At 36.1% G+C, this 14822-nt stretch overlaps 1 long non-coding RNA gene across 2 annotated transcripts in view; it reads left to right on the top strand.

Moving 5' to 3' along the window:
- LOC142849404 (uncharacterized) overlaps positions 1-14822 on the top strand; it is a 65470-nt gene that overhangs the window by 18233 nt on the left and 32415 nt on the right. For both annotated transcript variants that reach the window (XR_012910572.1, XR_012910573.1), the window contains exon 2: positions 8372-8494. This is a non-coding gene — a long non-coding RNA (uncharacterized LOC142849404). The remainder of the gene's footprint in view (positions 1-8371; positions 8495-14822) is intronic.

The raw sequence follows: 14822 nt of genomic DNA, 5'->3' as shown, positions 1-14822 counted from the left end.
TTGCAAATTACTCAGTGAAACCTAGTAATAAATTCAGGTATATATGATTATTCAAGGTAACCTTCCTCCCAAATTAAACAATTCTATAGCTATGACATTGCTTTTATTGTCACAGAGGTTTGCTGTCAGATACATGAGTTAGATCAAACATATAATTCTCTGGGTAGCTAAAATAGCATCACCTGACATACATATATATGTATGTATATTTAACTGAAATCATGTTACCAAATGTTACTAGAAAGTCAAATGTATTTTTACCTTATACCTGATCTTTTTTTCAATATTTTCAACCCATGGACATACAGGATGAAATGTTCATTTTGTGCTTTTGTTTTTGGAGTAGCTACTTATATTGAAAAGACTAATTTCAGCTTTAGCAAAACATACATTAATGTTATTAATCCACCATTCTACATAATAGTTGCAACAACTTAAGAGTGTAAATATATCATCTTTGTTAAAATAAAATATTCATTTAAAAATTCTAATATGTTGCTAGCCATCCCATCTTTTCATCTTAAATACAGAGAAATAAAATATTCTTATTTATTATTGAATTCTAAAGAAGGTTTCATTTCCAATAAAGTATGAATTTTGATTTAGAGACACAGAACAAATCTTTTAAGATCTATACTTGAGCTAATTTGTTAATCTTGTGCCACTTTCAGCATTTGTCACACATATAGACCAGGAAATTGGCTCCGTCTCATTCTAGCTCTGTATTGAATTAAAAACCTCTACTGCAAAGAGGAGCATGATGTGGGGAAAGAATAAATTTAGTTCTTTCTTTAGCAATGCACATATATTTCCATACATTTCACATCCTAAGGGAGCCTATGAATGCATTCAATAAATACACAACTATAAAGTATAATTCCAGAAAAAGGAAAGGTCTAGATCTTTTTTTTTCTGGTTTTAATATGCCATTTTAAGTCTGAACACTTAAGATTAAATATTTTTATTCATTTATTTTGCTTTTCTTTTAGCAGACACCTTCTGCATTAGAGATAAAGCTTAAATAATGAATTTCAATTGTTTCTTCCATTTGGATGATATTAGCAAGTTTAGGGAGAATCAAATTATATATCAGCAATGACAAATTGAGAAAAATGTTTTATTTATTTATTTTTTTTGCCATTTGAATCTAGATGTATATTCACCCTGGCTAGCTTAGTAGACATGTGTAAACTACATACGCACACACAGGGGAAGGAACACCCACTCTTATTTCATTTGTGTAGGCCAACAGACAAAGTGTTTTCAACAACACATTCTAATAAAGAACAACTCTTGTGCACAATGGGTGTGTTTCTCTGCAGATTAGTTAAATTGAGATCTGTCCCACAGGTGATGGAGATTTCTAGCTGACTAGAAAGATAGACTTCCCAGTCTGTGTAGTTCACTGTGCTTCCTAGTGTCTGCATCCCTGAGTGCATTTCGAGGAGACAGGGAGATGCAGGAGATTTATGATGGCCTCACGAAAACAGAGCTAGCAAAGATTATGGTGTAGTTGTTTAGAAACACGGTGAACTGAAGCTTCCTGATTTACGCTGACGTATATCTAGATGAAGCCTTCATTTGCAAATTGCCTTGTGGAGTCATCTTTTATTAAATGTTTGATAGATACTGAAATGTACATATCTATTTTAAAGCATACCAACTATGCTGCTATTAATTTTGCAAGGATTCTGTTAAACATTTTTAGGTTAGAATTTCTTTCATTGATATAGTTAAAATTTGATAAATAACTTAAAATCCAGGGACATAATCACATCAGATTAAGAAATACATTTTATGAAATTTCAAAGTTAGCGTCCAGTTGTGAGGAATTTGGAAAAGTCACAATAAATTTGCAGAGTGAATTATTCAAGGTCTTTAAAACTGTTTACATTCTTATTCTATGATAAAGAAATACACCTTAAAAGAGTGCCTGCACGGCCAGTCCCAAGCCCTTGCTCGCCTGTCTCCCCTCATCTTCACTAGCATCAACCACATAGCTCTTCCTTTTTTTTTTTTTTTTTTTTATATATAAGACCAGGGACAATACTCCTTGACTTAGTACTGAAATCTGAGCAAACACCCAGGCAGCTCTTTCCTATGGAGGTCTTATCTGCCTACCATCAGAAAGGACAGCGTGCAGGACCCAAGGGTGCCACTACTCAACCTTTCTATCTTATGATTTAGTATTTTTTGATGCTGTTTTCCTCCCTCCCTCCCTCCCTCCCTCCCTCCCTCCCTCCCTCCCTCCCTCCCTCCCTCCCTCCCTCCCTTCCCTCCTCTTCCTCCCTCCCTCACTTTAGTTGCTTTGTTTTTCCAGATGGAGTTTCTCTGTGTAATTTTGGAGTCTGTACTGGAACTTGCCCTGTAGACTTTGCTGGCCTTGAACTCCCAGAGATCCACCCACCTCTGCCTCCTGAGTGTTGGGATTAAAGGCGTGCACCACCACTGCCAGGTGCTACTTTCCTTTAATTATCACAATAGCTTGTGATATCTTTCAAATTTAGGGGACCTACAAATCGCATACCAATTTATATTCTCCCTCTTAATCTGAGAAATAAACGTGCGTGTAAAGATGATTAGAGATTTGGGAACTAGATTCGAGATCTGGGAAATGTTGTAGTCACAGACACTTTAAGACCCTCATTCTGTTGGTTTGATTATCCTTGCATTTTACAGCTTGGGGGTTCAGATGTCCAATGCTGGGATTGTATAAGTGGGTGTTTCTAGGAGCCTTTCACATGAATTATTGGGTGTTCCTACTACCTCCAGCATAAAATTCTCTAAACAGACAGTAGCTGACATATTGGGAGAATGTGCCTCAAAATATCAGATAACTTTTTCCTTTAATGTACGTGTTGAAGACTTCTTTCCAGTTGTGCTTTTCCTCTCTCTTTTTCTCTCTTTCTCTCTCTTTCCCTCTTTTTCTTCATCCCTCTTTCCCCCTCTCCCTAAAGGGGGATTTGCAAAAAACAAACAGGAAATAAAACATTTTTTTTTGCTATTGTCCTAAACACCTCATCAGACCATTAAGTCAGCACCCCCCTCTTCCTCCCTCCCTCTTCTCACCCTTTTTCATCCTCTCCTTTCCTATTATCTCTATCTTCCTTCCTCCTCCCTCACCTCCTTTTAAAAAAATCATTGCAAAATCCACGTAAAGTGTGATTTGCTACTCAGTTAGTGTTTGAAGGTTTGTGTGGAGTTCTTCAGGTTTTCTCTGTCCTGCATAACTGTGCACACCCCAAATAACCCCTTCTCCCTGTAGATCAACTCTAAACAACTATTATTCTCTTCCTGCCATCGTCAATGAACTGAGCTAAGATAGATATAACATTCCTCTCCCTCTGTGGGGCCTGAATCTGTCTCGCATAGCATAACCCCACACCCAGGGTAACCGGGATATCTTCCAGTGTTTAGCCATTATCCTCCTTAAAAGATAACAGGGAGGAACCTCTTTGGAACGTTGCACGTGAATTAAACTTGTCCATTAACTCGGAACTTGGAAATGCAAGTAAAAAAACAGCAAGAATTTTAATTCTTATGGGAATCAAGGGGAAGGAAGCTTCCAGCTATTGTTAAACATCGACAGTTCCTAAGAAACAAAGTTAAGGTTACTGAATGCACCCCGTACCAGCCACGGTGATAAGCAGCTCCCCAACGTTGTCGTGTTCATCCACACAGCTTCCCGCAGTGGTACTCTTATTATCCCCCCTTCACAGATGATAGAAATCGAGGCACAGAGAGGTCAAATTCCTCACACAAGTTTATAAAGCAGATAAGTACTAGAGATGGGATCCAACCACTTCCTTAAGCACTCTCATGCTGTTTCCCTAATAGTCACTTAGCAAACGTCCTTCTCTTCAAATCCGTGGGGATGAAAACATATCCTTCTGAGTTGAGGGGAAGCAGCCCTCCCCTGTCCTCCTCTAGTGCAGAAATAAGGAGCAAATATGACTGGCTGAAGCCTGCTGACTTTGACTATTTGCTCTTAATAAAGAGTAGATGTGTCTAGAATTACAGTCCAAGGAAGGAATGTCAGACCAATGGGTGTGGCAGGTACACTTGAAATTACTTTTTGATACATTGGTCTCTAGATCCAAGTAATTACTGTATGAATTCGCTGGATTTATACTGTATGATTAATTCACAGCTAATTATGATTGTTTGAATAATTATGGATAGATGATTTGTTCTTTTCCAAAGCTAGACTATTTTGAACCCTGGATACAGATGCCTTGGGCTCCAGGATAACCTGAGTTTCACTCCCATGATAGGATTCAGGGTCTAGTTTTCCGCAATTTCACTAATCCTTTTTTTCTGTTGCATTTACTTTTATACATAAAATAATCTCAATAAAACTTCCTTGTTTTAGTCACTCCCAAGAGGTGCAGATGATATGAAACTTTGCTACACATATAATATGTGCTATGTTGACATCATACAGGCTTCCTGCTTCAATAAGAAATTGTGAAATGTAGCTCAGGACCGCGAGGGGTGCACCCACACACTGAGACAATGAGGATGTTCTATTGGGAACTCACCAAGGCCAGCTGGCCTGGGTCTGAAAAAGCATGGGATAAATCCGGACTAGCTGAACATAGCGGACAATGAGGAAGAATGGGAACTCAAGAACAATCGCAGTGGGTTTTTGATCCTACTGCACGTACTGGCTTTGGGGGAGCCTAGGCAGTTTGGATGCTCACCTTAGGAGACCTGGATAGAGGTGGGCGGTCCTTGGGCTTCCCACAGGTCAGGGAACCCTGATTGCTCTTCAAGCAGATGAGGGAGGGTGACTTGATCGGGGGAGGGGGAGGGAAATGGGAGGCGGTGGCGGGGAGGAGGCAGAAATCCTTAATAAATAAATAAATTAAAAAAAAATAAATGACACATACTGCAATTCTCTTTCAAAAAAAAAGAAATTGTGAAATGTACTTATGTAGAGAATGCTTTACAAATATAGCTCAGGAAACATTAAAATAAATAAGTAAATATCTACTTTGATGAAAATCTGCCTTAAAGGCCTTTCAGGTCTTTGATTCCCTTCTATCAAATTTGTTGCATTACAAATGACTTTACGTGTCTCCTGGGTTCCAGTCACAGCTTGCTGGCACCTATGCTTGTGGAAACACAGGATCTATGCTATTCCAGACAACACAGGCAATACAGGAGAGAAACAGAAACAGGGACTTTGGTCTGGAGAAAACCATGAGATCCAACTACTGTCCAATGTGCTTAGGGTGACTGAAACAGTGGTTAACATCTTCAGGTCTACTTTTCCTTTTTGTAAACTGAATATTCTAGTAAAGAGAGAATCCTTAAGTGGTGAATTTTAAATATGCCTTGCAAGTGACACTTTATGAGGACTTGATTGTCTGTGACCCATCACTATTAAGTTCTAGAATATGTTAGTATCTTTAAGTATGTGTCTATGCTCAGGCTATATAAATGACTAGACTAATAAATGCTAATAAAACTATTATTTTGAGGATTCTCCTTAGAATCCAAAACTAATCTCAAATATAAAAGGGAAATCTTATAAAAAATAATTTTTAATTTAAAATAACCTGGCTTCATAATCCACTGAGTTTGTAAACATTACATTTTTAGATTCTTGATTTGACATAAAAATACCCCACAAACAATATCTAAAATGTAGTTTAATTTTATTTTCACAATTGATATTGGAATTTTTACCCTGTTGAGATCACAATCACAGAGATACCATCTTTATAAACTTACAGTTTTATGAAATGTTTAATGTAGAAAAATATAACGTAAGAGCAATATGGGAAAAAGAAAAAGACCAGACATTTATTTCGTAGGCTAAGAGTAGCATGCAAATTTTAGGCCCATTTAAGCTCAGCGCCTGCCTTTATCACTCATGTAGCGATGTGTCTATCTGTATTTACTAATTATGGGAATGAAACAAAACGTGCTTTGATTTTTTTTTCTTCCCGAGATTCTATTGCCTGTTTGTAGTACCAGAGCCAGTGCCTTCTCCCTTTGAAGTGAAGAGACTGTTGGTTGCCCTAATATAGAATTGCATGCCTGCACAAACAAAACTTGTACAACAGAATTGCGGAAAGTGTGAACTAGTTTGGAATTGTTAAGAATTATCAGAAAGAAGTAATCCCTTCTTAGTGTGTTATTTCACTCGTAAATGTTGTTTTTTTTGGTTTACATTATGTTGGGAAGTTTTATAATTTCAGAAAAGAAAACACAGAAATCTTTCTCTTTAATACTGACAGGAGTGCCACATGTCCAGTCTCTTCCTGGTTCTTTGCTTTGGGTGACTTGTGCCCTCGTGTGTGACCATAAGGTGCCCTTTCAATTGACAGTTACAAGCAATGATGGATGCCTTCATGGAGCTTTGCACAGCCCAAATGAGCCAAGATATTCAGAGTGATGTGGGAAGGAAGGTTTAGATACTCAGGACACAGGATGTCCAACCTCAGGGACATTTGGATGAAGTCTATTAAAAAATGAATAAAAAGACACACTCTCCTCTGGATCTTGCACTCCTTCTGCCTCCTCTTCCACTGATGTATAGGATGGAATATGGTATAGATGTCTATTTAAGGCTGAGGACTCCACAGTCACTAATTCTCTGAACTTTGACGAATGCAGCTGTATGAATATCTGTCCACTGCAAACAGAAGCTTCTGTGATATAGGGTGAGAGCTGTATTAATTTATGGGTATAAAGATAAGTATTTAATAAACAATTCGATACTCCCTCCATTATCAAAATAATAGTTCTAATGTGGTATTCGGATTAGAGTTTTTCAATAGTATTCAAAATTAAGAATTATAGTTATTTTATTAATTTTTTGAGACTAGGTCTCACATATTCAAAGCTGGCCTTGTGTTTCGGATGTATCAAAAGTTGGCTTTGTGCTTCTTATCCTCTTCCTTTACCTTCAAAATGTTGGGGTTATAGACATGAGCCACTGCACCAAGTTTAAAACTGAGAATTATTTAAATATGCGGAGTAATTTAAAAATGAATAATTTAAATGATTATAGATAACTTAGTTGTTATTTGAACCCTATTGAGTCTTTTGATTTATTCCACCAAGGCAGGCTGATAGTCCCCAGAGAATATGAAGGGAACAATAGTCTTCAGCACGCCTGGATTCTCAGCTCCTCTTCTATTGCTGTAAATGGTGACAGAATCTTAAAGCCGCACCCAAACTAAACATCCTTGTGATGCTGATGGCATCACAGTTACCCCAAATGTTAGCAAATTTAACCAATTTAAAGTTGCTTTTTAGAAGTCACTGTCTTCAGAAGAGGCTTAACACATAAGTCATTACCTCCTGGACAGTGATGACTTAAATTTACTAATACTTCGGAATTTCAATTCTGCCATCCTCAAATTTCATGTGTGAGTAGAAAAAAAAATTAGTTCTGCATCCCAGATCAGTTGCAGCGGTGGGTCAATAAACCTTGCAGGTGTCATCAGAGTGGGAAATTAAAGAACCAGTTTTTATGAAGAGACGGTAGTGGAAATGTTGGTGGTAGACAACTTTTCACCATGACCACTCTGCAGCAGCCCAGTTGGTGGAAGCAATGATTTTACATCTGAGCCATGGTATCAATTCTTGGTGCCATTCTCAGCATTGCTCATAATACAGCTAAGAACTCCACTATCAAGTGCTCCAAATCTTCAGCTCAAGTTATGACTTGAGTATAAATAGGAACTTTTTCAAAGCATCTTCACAACTCTTCTATCATTTTTTTATACTACATATATTTGCATCAAGCACAGGGTTGCATCCATTTATTTATTTATTCATTCATCTATCAATTTGTTTATTGATTGATTTATTGATTATTTTTTCAAGACTGGATTTCTCTGTGTATCAGCCCTGGCTATCCTGGAACTCATTCTCTAGACCAGGTTGGCTTCAAACTCACAGAGGTCTGCCTGACCCTATCTCCTGAATGCTGGGATTAAAGGCATGAGTCACCACCTGTGGCCATTGTTGTTAATTAAATCCTGGCTTGGCTGCAAGGTAAAGGGCGAAGGCTGTTACGCGAGGAAAAGACACAGACACGCGGCGGTCCCACGTGGGTGCACTTTAATGGGGGGGAGGGGCAACAGGCAGGGACAGGTGTGTAATACACTAGGAAAGCAAAAGGGAAAAAGGAAAAGGGACGAACTCGTAAAGACCTTCGCTTTTAACGGGGAATGCAAAGGCTTCTGGGAAATGTCCGTATCCAGGAGAATGCTGGGAACTGTAGTTCGGCAAAGGAACAACAGCCATAATCTAAATCTAAATTTAAACCTAAATATTACTAGTTTTCTTGTTTTCTGTATTACTGTAACTTTCAGGGTTGTTTTTTTTTTGTATTTTATTGATTTTCTAGATGATGGCCATGCTTCTCTTCGACAAAATCAGCATCTCTCACTAGATTTCACCTCCTAACAGGCTGGTTCACTGAACACTGGGTAAAGTGGTATTCTTTCAATGGCCAACATCGGAAAACAGGGTGAGTGTCGAGTCCTTGCTTTCCACAATTCTGCCTAAGATCCTCATCTTCTCTCATGTTGTCATCTCAATTCTTCTCATATCTGGCTCCTCCTTTGCTCATTAATCCACCAAGAACTTTCATCTAACGCATTTGTCAAGGATCATAACAAAATAATTCTAAACAATTCACTGACTCTTAAAAATGACTCAAGGAAAACTGAGGAGTTCCGAGGGCAGTTTAATTCATTACTGAAAGAATACAGAAAAACATGACTCTCAACTAGACTGTAACAGTCGAATGCTCCTGAGCACAAAAAGGAACATTTGTTTTTTTATTCCTATATGCAAAGGAGTTGACCCAGATACAATCTAAATGCATAGCATAATGAGCTGTAAAAATCTCAATCACTAGAGGCTGTCACTAGAGCTATCAGTAAAGGAAGACAAGAATTTCAGGAGGACACTATGATTCCATTATTGGCTACACTGTACATTAGTTGAGTGTTTGATAAGCTTTATAAAGTATCTATTCTTTCCTGTGCATATTATGATTATATTGTCAATTTATTAGTAAGATTAAACAAAACTGCAGGTATGTAGACCTGTATAAATATGGGCACATATTAAGAAATTTGCTTTACCAGAAGATACATGACAAATTCCATTAGTTAATTAAAAAATTTATTAGCTGTCTTCTTAGAAGATTTGGGCAGTGTTTAGCAAGATTGGTAAGGAAGGAGTTAAGCCAGTAAGAAAGATCAAGAGAAGTTAAGTTGCTACTGGCCTGTGGAAAAAAAATTGTAACAGAACCTGAAGCTGCAAAGTTATGTGCCAGGACAACAACAGTTCCAATCATAGGACTGGGGATGGAGTGCATTGGCCCAGACGTAATGTTCATCCTTAGAAAGCAGTAACAGCAGACACAGATAGAAATTGATCTGAAGACATGATCTAACAGTACGCCTAAGACATATTTATTGACTAAAAATATTGTATCTCTCAGAATCTCCAGATCGTTATATGGAGATGACAGTATGTTATGGACTAAGAGCTGGATAGTAAAAAGGAAGATATAAATCATAGAGAAACCTTAATTTGTCAAAGTTTGAAAATAATAGACTAATTCTGAGGCAGTTAGAGAATAATTGGAATGGAAAATTTTCAAAGAAGCAGGACATGTGTCTTACTATAATAACAAAATAATTTTTAACTTCTAAATGGATATACTGTACTACACTATTAACTATTATTGAGACTAGTGAAATGTAACCTAAATTTGAAGCTTTAAAATAACTAAAAATTGAATGTTGTTTACTATGCTTATGTTTTCACAGAAAGAATATTATAGTTACATTCATATTTTGTACATATTATATCAACATAAAATACACATAGATAACATTTATACAAGTATATGTCTTAGTCACTACTTTATTGCTATGAAGAGACACTATGGCCAAGACAATTCTTACAAAACAAAACATTTAATCTGACCTTTGGCTATCTTTTAGTTGTAGGGTTTAGTTCATTATCATAATGATAGGGGACATGGCAGTAAGCAGGCAAATATGCTGTTGAAAAAGAACCTGAGAGTTCTACATCCTGGTCCATAGGCAGAGACAGGGAGAGACTCTGGGCTTGGCATGGACTTTTGAAACCTCAAAGCCCATCCCAGGTGATACACTTCCTCTAACAAGTCTACATTTCTCAATCCTTCTAATCCCTTTAAATAGTGCCTTTCCTGGTGACTAACCATTAAAACATATGCACTTATGGGTCCCCATTCTTTTTTTTTTTTTGGATATTTTTTTCGAGACAGGGTTTCTCCATAGCTTTTTGGTTCCTGTCCTGGAACTAGCTCTTGTAGACCAGGCTGGCCTCAAACTCACAGAGCTCTGCCTGCCTCTGCCTTGAATGCTGGGATTAAAGGCGTGTGCCAACACCGCCCGGCCTTGGGTCACCATTCTTATTCAAACCACCATAATGTATATATGCATTTCCTTCAACTGCACAGGAAAATTTTGATTTGGAATTTGGAACCTGAATTTAGCTTTTCAGAACCTTTGTGCAGCTTTCGAATGAGAGACTCCTTGCTGTGGTCTGACCTAAAGGAGCTCAACTTTTTTGGATGGCTGAATAAGGAAGAGATGCTTTTAAATGAGAGAACTGAACATTTTGTTCACCATATGGCTTTGCATCTTTATTAAAAAAAATAAATACTTAAAATTCATTTGATTCATTTGTTTCCTGCCTTTATATTTGTGAAATGGATGTTTAAGTTAATGCTTAGCCAATTTCAAATGTTTATACAAACTGTAATATCATGTGAGACCTTTGTGAAGGTTATAATGATGAGTAGATAAGATCCTGGCAAATTCAACTAAGAATGGGAGGAGGGAAAAGGACAGTTTGCATTTTAGTTGCTTATTAAAGAGTAGATTTTATATATATATATATATGTATATATATAGGTATGTATGTATATGTGTGTGTGTGTTTGTGTTCATGTAAGTATGTGCAAATTACACATTGTGTATATGTGGGCGAGGAGCTACAGGTTAAAATCAGGTTTCTTTGTCTTCAAACAGATATTTAACCTACTGAGCTATCTCCTTAGCCATAGAAAAGCACATTTTATGCATTAAGAAAATGCAAGGCAGAACAAAGAATGGTGAACATTTTGGAAAGATGTATAAAGAATTAGTAATTACCTTTACTTGAATGAAGCATCCTGAATGTTCTGTCTTTGCTGGCTTAAGTAAAGGGCATGGTGTTATAGACAGACAAGAGGTTGCAAAGATATTCTATGTGATTTAGAGTAGTAATCAGATGTATTGAACAGAATTTGTTATCCATCACGTACCAGCCAAAATGCTTTTCATACAATCAAATAAATTACTACATAGTTTTATACAGAAACATTTGACTCATAATACTATGTGGCTACCATTACTTCAAAAGCTCTCAGTTACCTATCAACTCTTAGGGGGAAAAGACTTCTCTCTTTTCAACCATCAAAGAGCACAAGACCAAACTATGTTGTGTTTTTGGTATATTTTATTGCATTATATAAGTGTTTATGAAGCATAGAGAATTACTCTTAATGTCTTTATGGCAGATGTGTTCTTGTTTTTCAAACCAGAGAAACAATATTTTCAACAAATAGAAATGATTAATTTCAAACTTGTAACAAAATTGGCTAAATTAAGTAACTGATGGATACATTTGAATTATCCTTAGGTATGAAAATTTAGCAAATGTGAATCAAAGCACTATGCAATTGAATTTCTTATTGTATCTGTCAAAGGGATCACATTTATAAAAATTGAATTTTCAGTATTTGATACTTTGAACAAAAGCAATAATCTTAGCATTCTTTTTAGAAGCTATATTCTAGTTTAAAAAAATAAAAATTACTTCAAATAATAATATGTTGTTTTATAAAATGAGGTAAGGGGCAAATTTTATTTTTACCTTTAGTGAATATAGCTCCCCTCATACAAACTGATAGTGACTTCAAGCTTAGACAAGAAATGAATAAATATTTCCCAAGAGATACCAAGAAAATAATTAACTGGCAGAATTGCTATAAGAAAAACGTAGGACAGAAAGTGATGATTTGGAAACAATAGGTCTACACAGATATTTCCTGTGTAGCCTTCACATTTTTCTCTTAGACATTTATAGGTGATGGGTTTCTTTTTGATAATAACATTTTGCTGTATTTTGACTTCCTCCTAGTTGTTTTATCCTCTTGTGTGGATTCACATATTTCAAATGGACTAAGTCAAGTGAAGTTTCTGTACAGATCTAACGAGGAAGGTTTCCTATCTGGTGATGTATATGAACACATCAGAAACTGATCTATGTCTTATGCAGATGTCAACATGGCTCCACATACAAAAGGAAAATGTGAGGAACATACAAATCTAACAATGTGATTCTTACCATAATTTCTGAGCAATCACCCCAATGAAGAGCACATATGGTCATATTAAGTTAATTACTTATGTTTTCACCAATAAGGTCTGATCTCCATTAGAAGTGGACCTTTATCCTCCGACTCACAGGATTTTCATTGTTTCTCAGTATGTTTTTATAGATTTAGTGTGAATGTGATTTAGTGTGAGTGGACTTTGTATAGAATAAAATCTGTGTCTTCCTGACGACTAAGGATATTGAGCAATTCCTTGAATGTCCTTCAGCCATTTGAAATCTTCTGTTGAGAATTCTTCGTTTAGATATTTTTAAATTGGAATATTTGATATCTAGTTTCTGAAGTTCTTTATATATTTTGGACATCAACTTTCTCCAGATGTGGGGTTAGTGCAGATCTTTTTCCATTCTATAGGTTGCTATTTTGTCTTGTTTACTGTGTCCTTTGCTTTCTTGAAGGTTTCCAGTTTCAAGAGTTTCTATTCATTAATTGTTGCTCTCAGTTTCTGTTCTACTGGTGTTATATTTAGGAAGTCGTCTCCTGTGCCAATGTTTTCAAGGCTACTTCATGCTTTCTTTTCTGTCAGATTCAGTGTAACTAAATTTGTGTGTCTACTCAACCACAACTTACAAACTTCTCAGAGTTTTTTTTTTTTATTTTTGATCTCATAATCAGTGAAAATGAAAACACCATGACACAGGATTTATCCTGCTCCCAGAATTCCAACTCACACATGACATTTAGATAGTTAGATTATAGGTAAACAAATACCTATATACAGGGAAAGAGAAAAGAAAAATGGAGAATTTTAGTAAGTTGACAAAAATGACAAAACAGGACAAAGGATAAAGAGCTAAGTGGATAGCAGCATAGAATGATGTTTATTATCAATCAAGATTTTTCTAATTGGAGGAAACAAAATAGAACAGTAGAAACCACCAATAATTTTTTAACATTAAGGTGCTATGTATTCATAACTCACAATAGGAGAATACATGTAAGTTCTAAATATAATCAAAACATTATATCATCATATGAAAGTATTTTTACATTCAAGATTTTTATTCAGTATTTAATATTTATGCATTTGTAATTCTTCATGGAAAATGAACTCACTAAATGCAATGTTTTATCTTATTCTCTCAGACAAGATTTTATTTTAAACTATGTGAGTGTGTGTTTGTGTATGAGTCTGTGCACCTATGTGCAAGTGTCAAGGAAGATCAGAGAAGATTCCAGATCCTCTAGAGTTTGGGTACTGGTCTTTGTGGACAGCCCAACATGGATGCTACAAACCAATCTCAGGTCCCCTGTAAGAGTAATACATGCTCTTAAACACTGATACATCTCTCCGGCCCTGTCTTATGATTTTTCAACTATATTCACAGCAGCACAGCTCTTGCATTTTTTTTTTGAGACTCATATGAAAGACTGCATTAAATCTGTGATTGCTGATGGAAAATAAATCTGATATTTCTTTTTTTGGTACCATCATTTTTAGTAGAATCTATTTGATTCCAAGAAGAGATAAAATTGGTTGATAAAAAATTGTTTTATAATTTCCAGAAACAATTATGAATACTATAAAAAGTGACTTACCAGAATTCTTCTTCTCCTCTTATACCCCTCCTCCTTCTCCTCTTCTTCCTCTTCTCCTCCTTCTTAAAAAAACAATATGTGACATAGAGAAATATTCATTTTTCAGGAAGATCCAATTTCGCTATATACCAAATATAGAGTTTAAATGTTATTGAAATACATCAAATGTGATATTTTGAGCTCTGTATTTTTAGACTGTCAGATTCTAGAAGACCATAATGATAGTGCAACTCCGAAGCAGAGACACTAGTCCAGTGGTAAGGTACTTGTTTCCCATGCCTGATGCTAGGTTCAGACCCCAGTGCTGATATTATAAAATTTTCATGAATGCACATGATAAATTTTGCCTCAATTTTCAACATAAGCACAATTTTGGTTTATATGTGTCCTATGGTGAATTTTTTCAACTCAATTCTGTAATAAAAAATTAAATACTAACTTGTCAGGTAGTTTTTTCTATTGTTTTCATAAAATAGATTACCTATTTTAGAGCAGTAGTAGGCTCGCAATATACTGAAATGACGGTACAGAGACCTTCTTCATATCTTCTAGTCTTCATGCATTTATATGTCCCTTCCCATTATTGGCCTCTATCAAAGGGGTTTGTGAACCTGGATTGGCATCATTGCAATCCCAAGTCTTAGTGCACATTCTTTAAGTCTGAGAAATTAATGGTGATGTGATCACCACCATAGTGAAGCTCACTACAGTAACACTGCCTTAAAAATCCCACATTCATCTTGTTCAATCCTCCCAAAGACCTATGGAAAGCAATGATCTCTCTTTGTGCTGCCACATTTTCCCGAACATC

Source organism: Microtus pennsylvanicus, chromosome 5 (assembly GCF_037038515.1).
Source record: "Microtus pennsylvanicus isolate mMicPen1 chromosome 5, mMicPen1.hap1, whole genome shotgun sequence".
Taxonomy (NCBI): domain Eukaryota; kingdom Metazoa; phylum Chordata; class Mammalia; order Rodentia; family Cricetidae; genus Microtus; species Microtus pennsylvanicus.
Note: the sequence above shows the minus strand (reverse complement) of the source record. Positions and strands in the feature narration are given on the sequence as shown.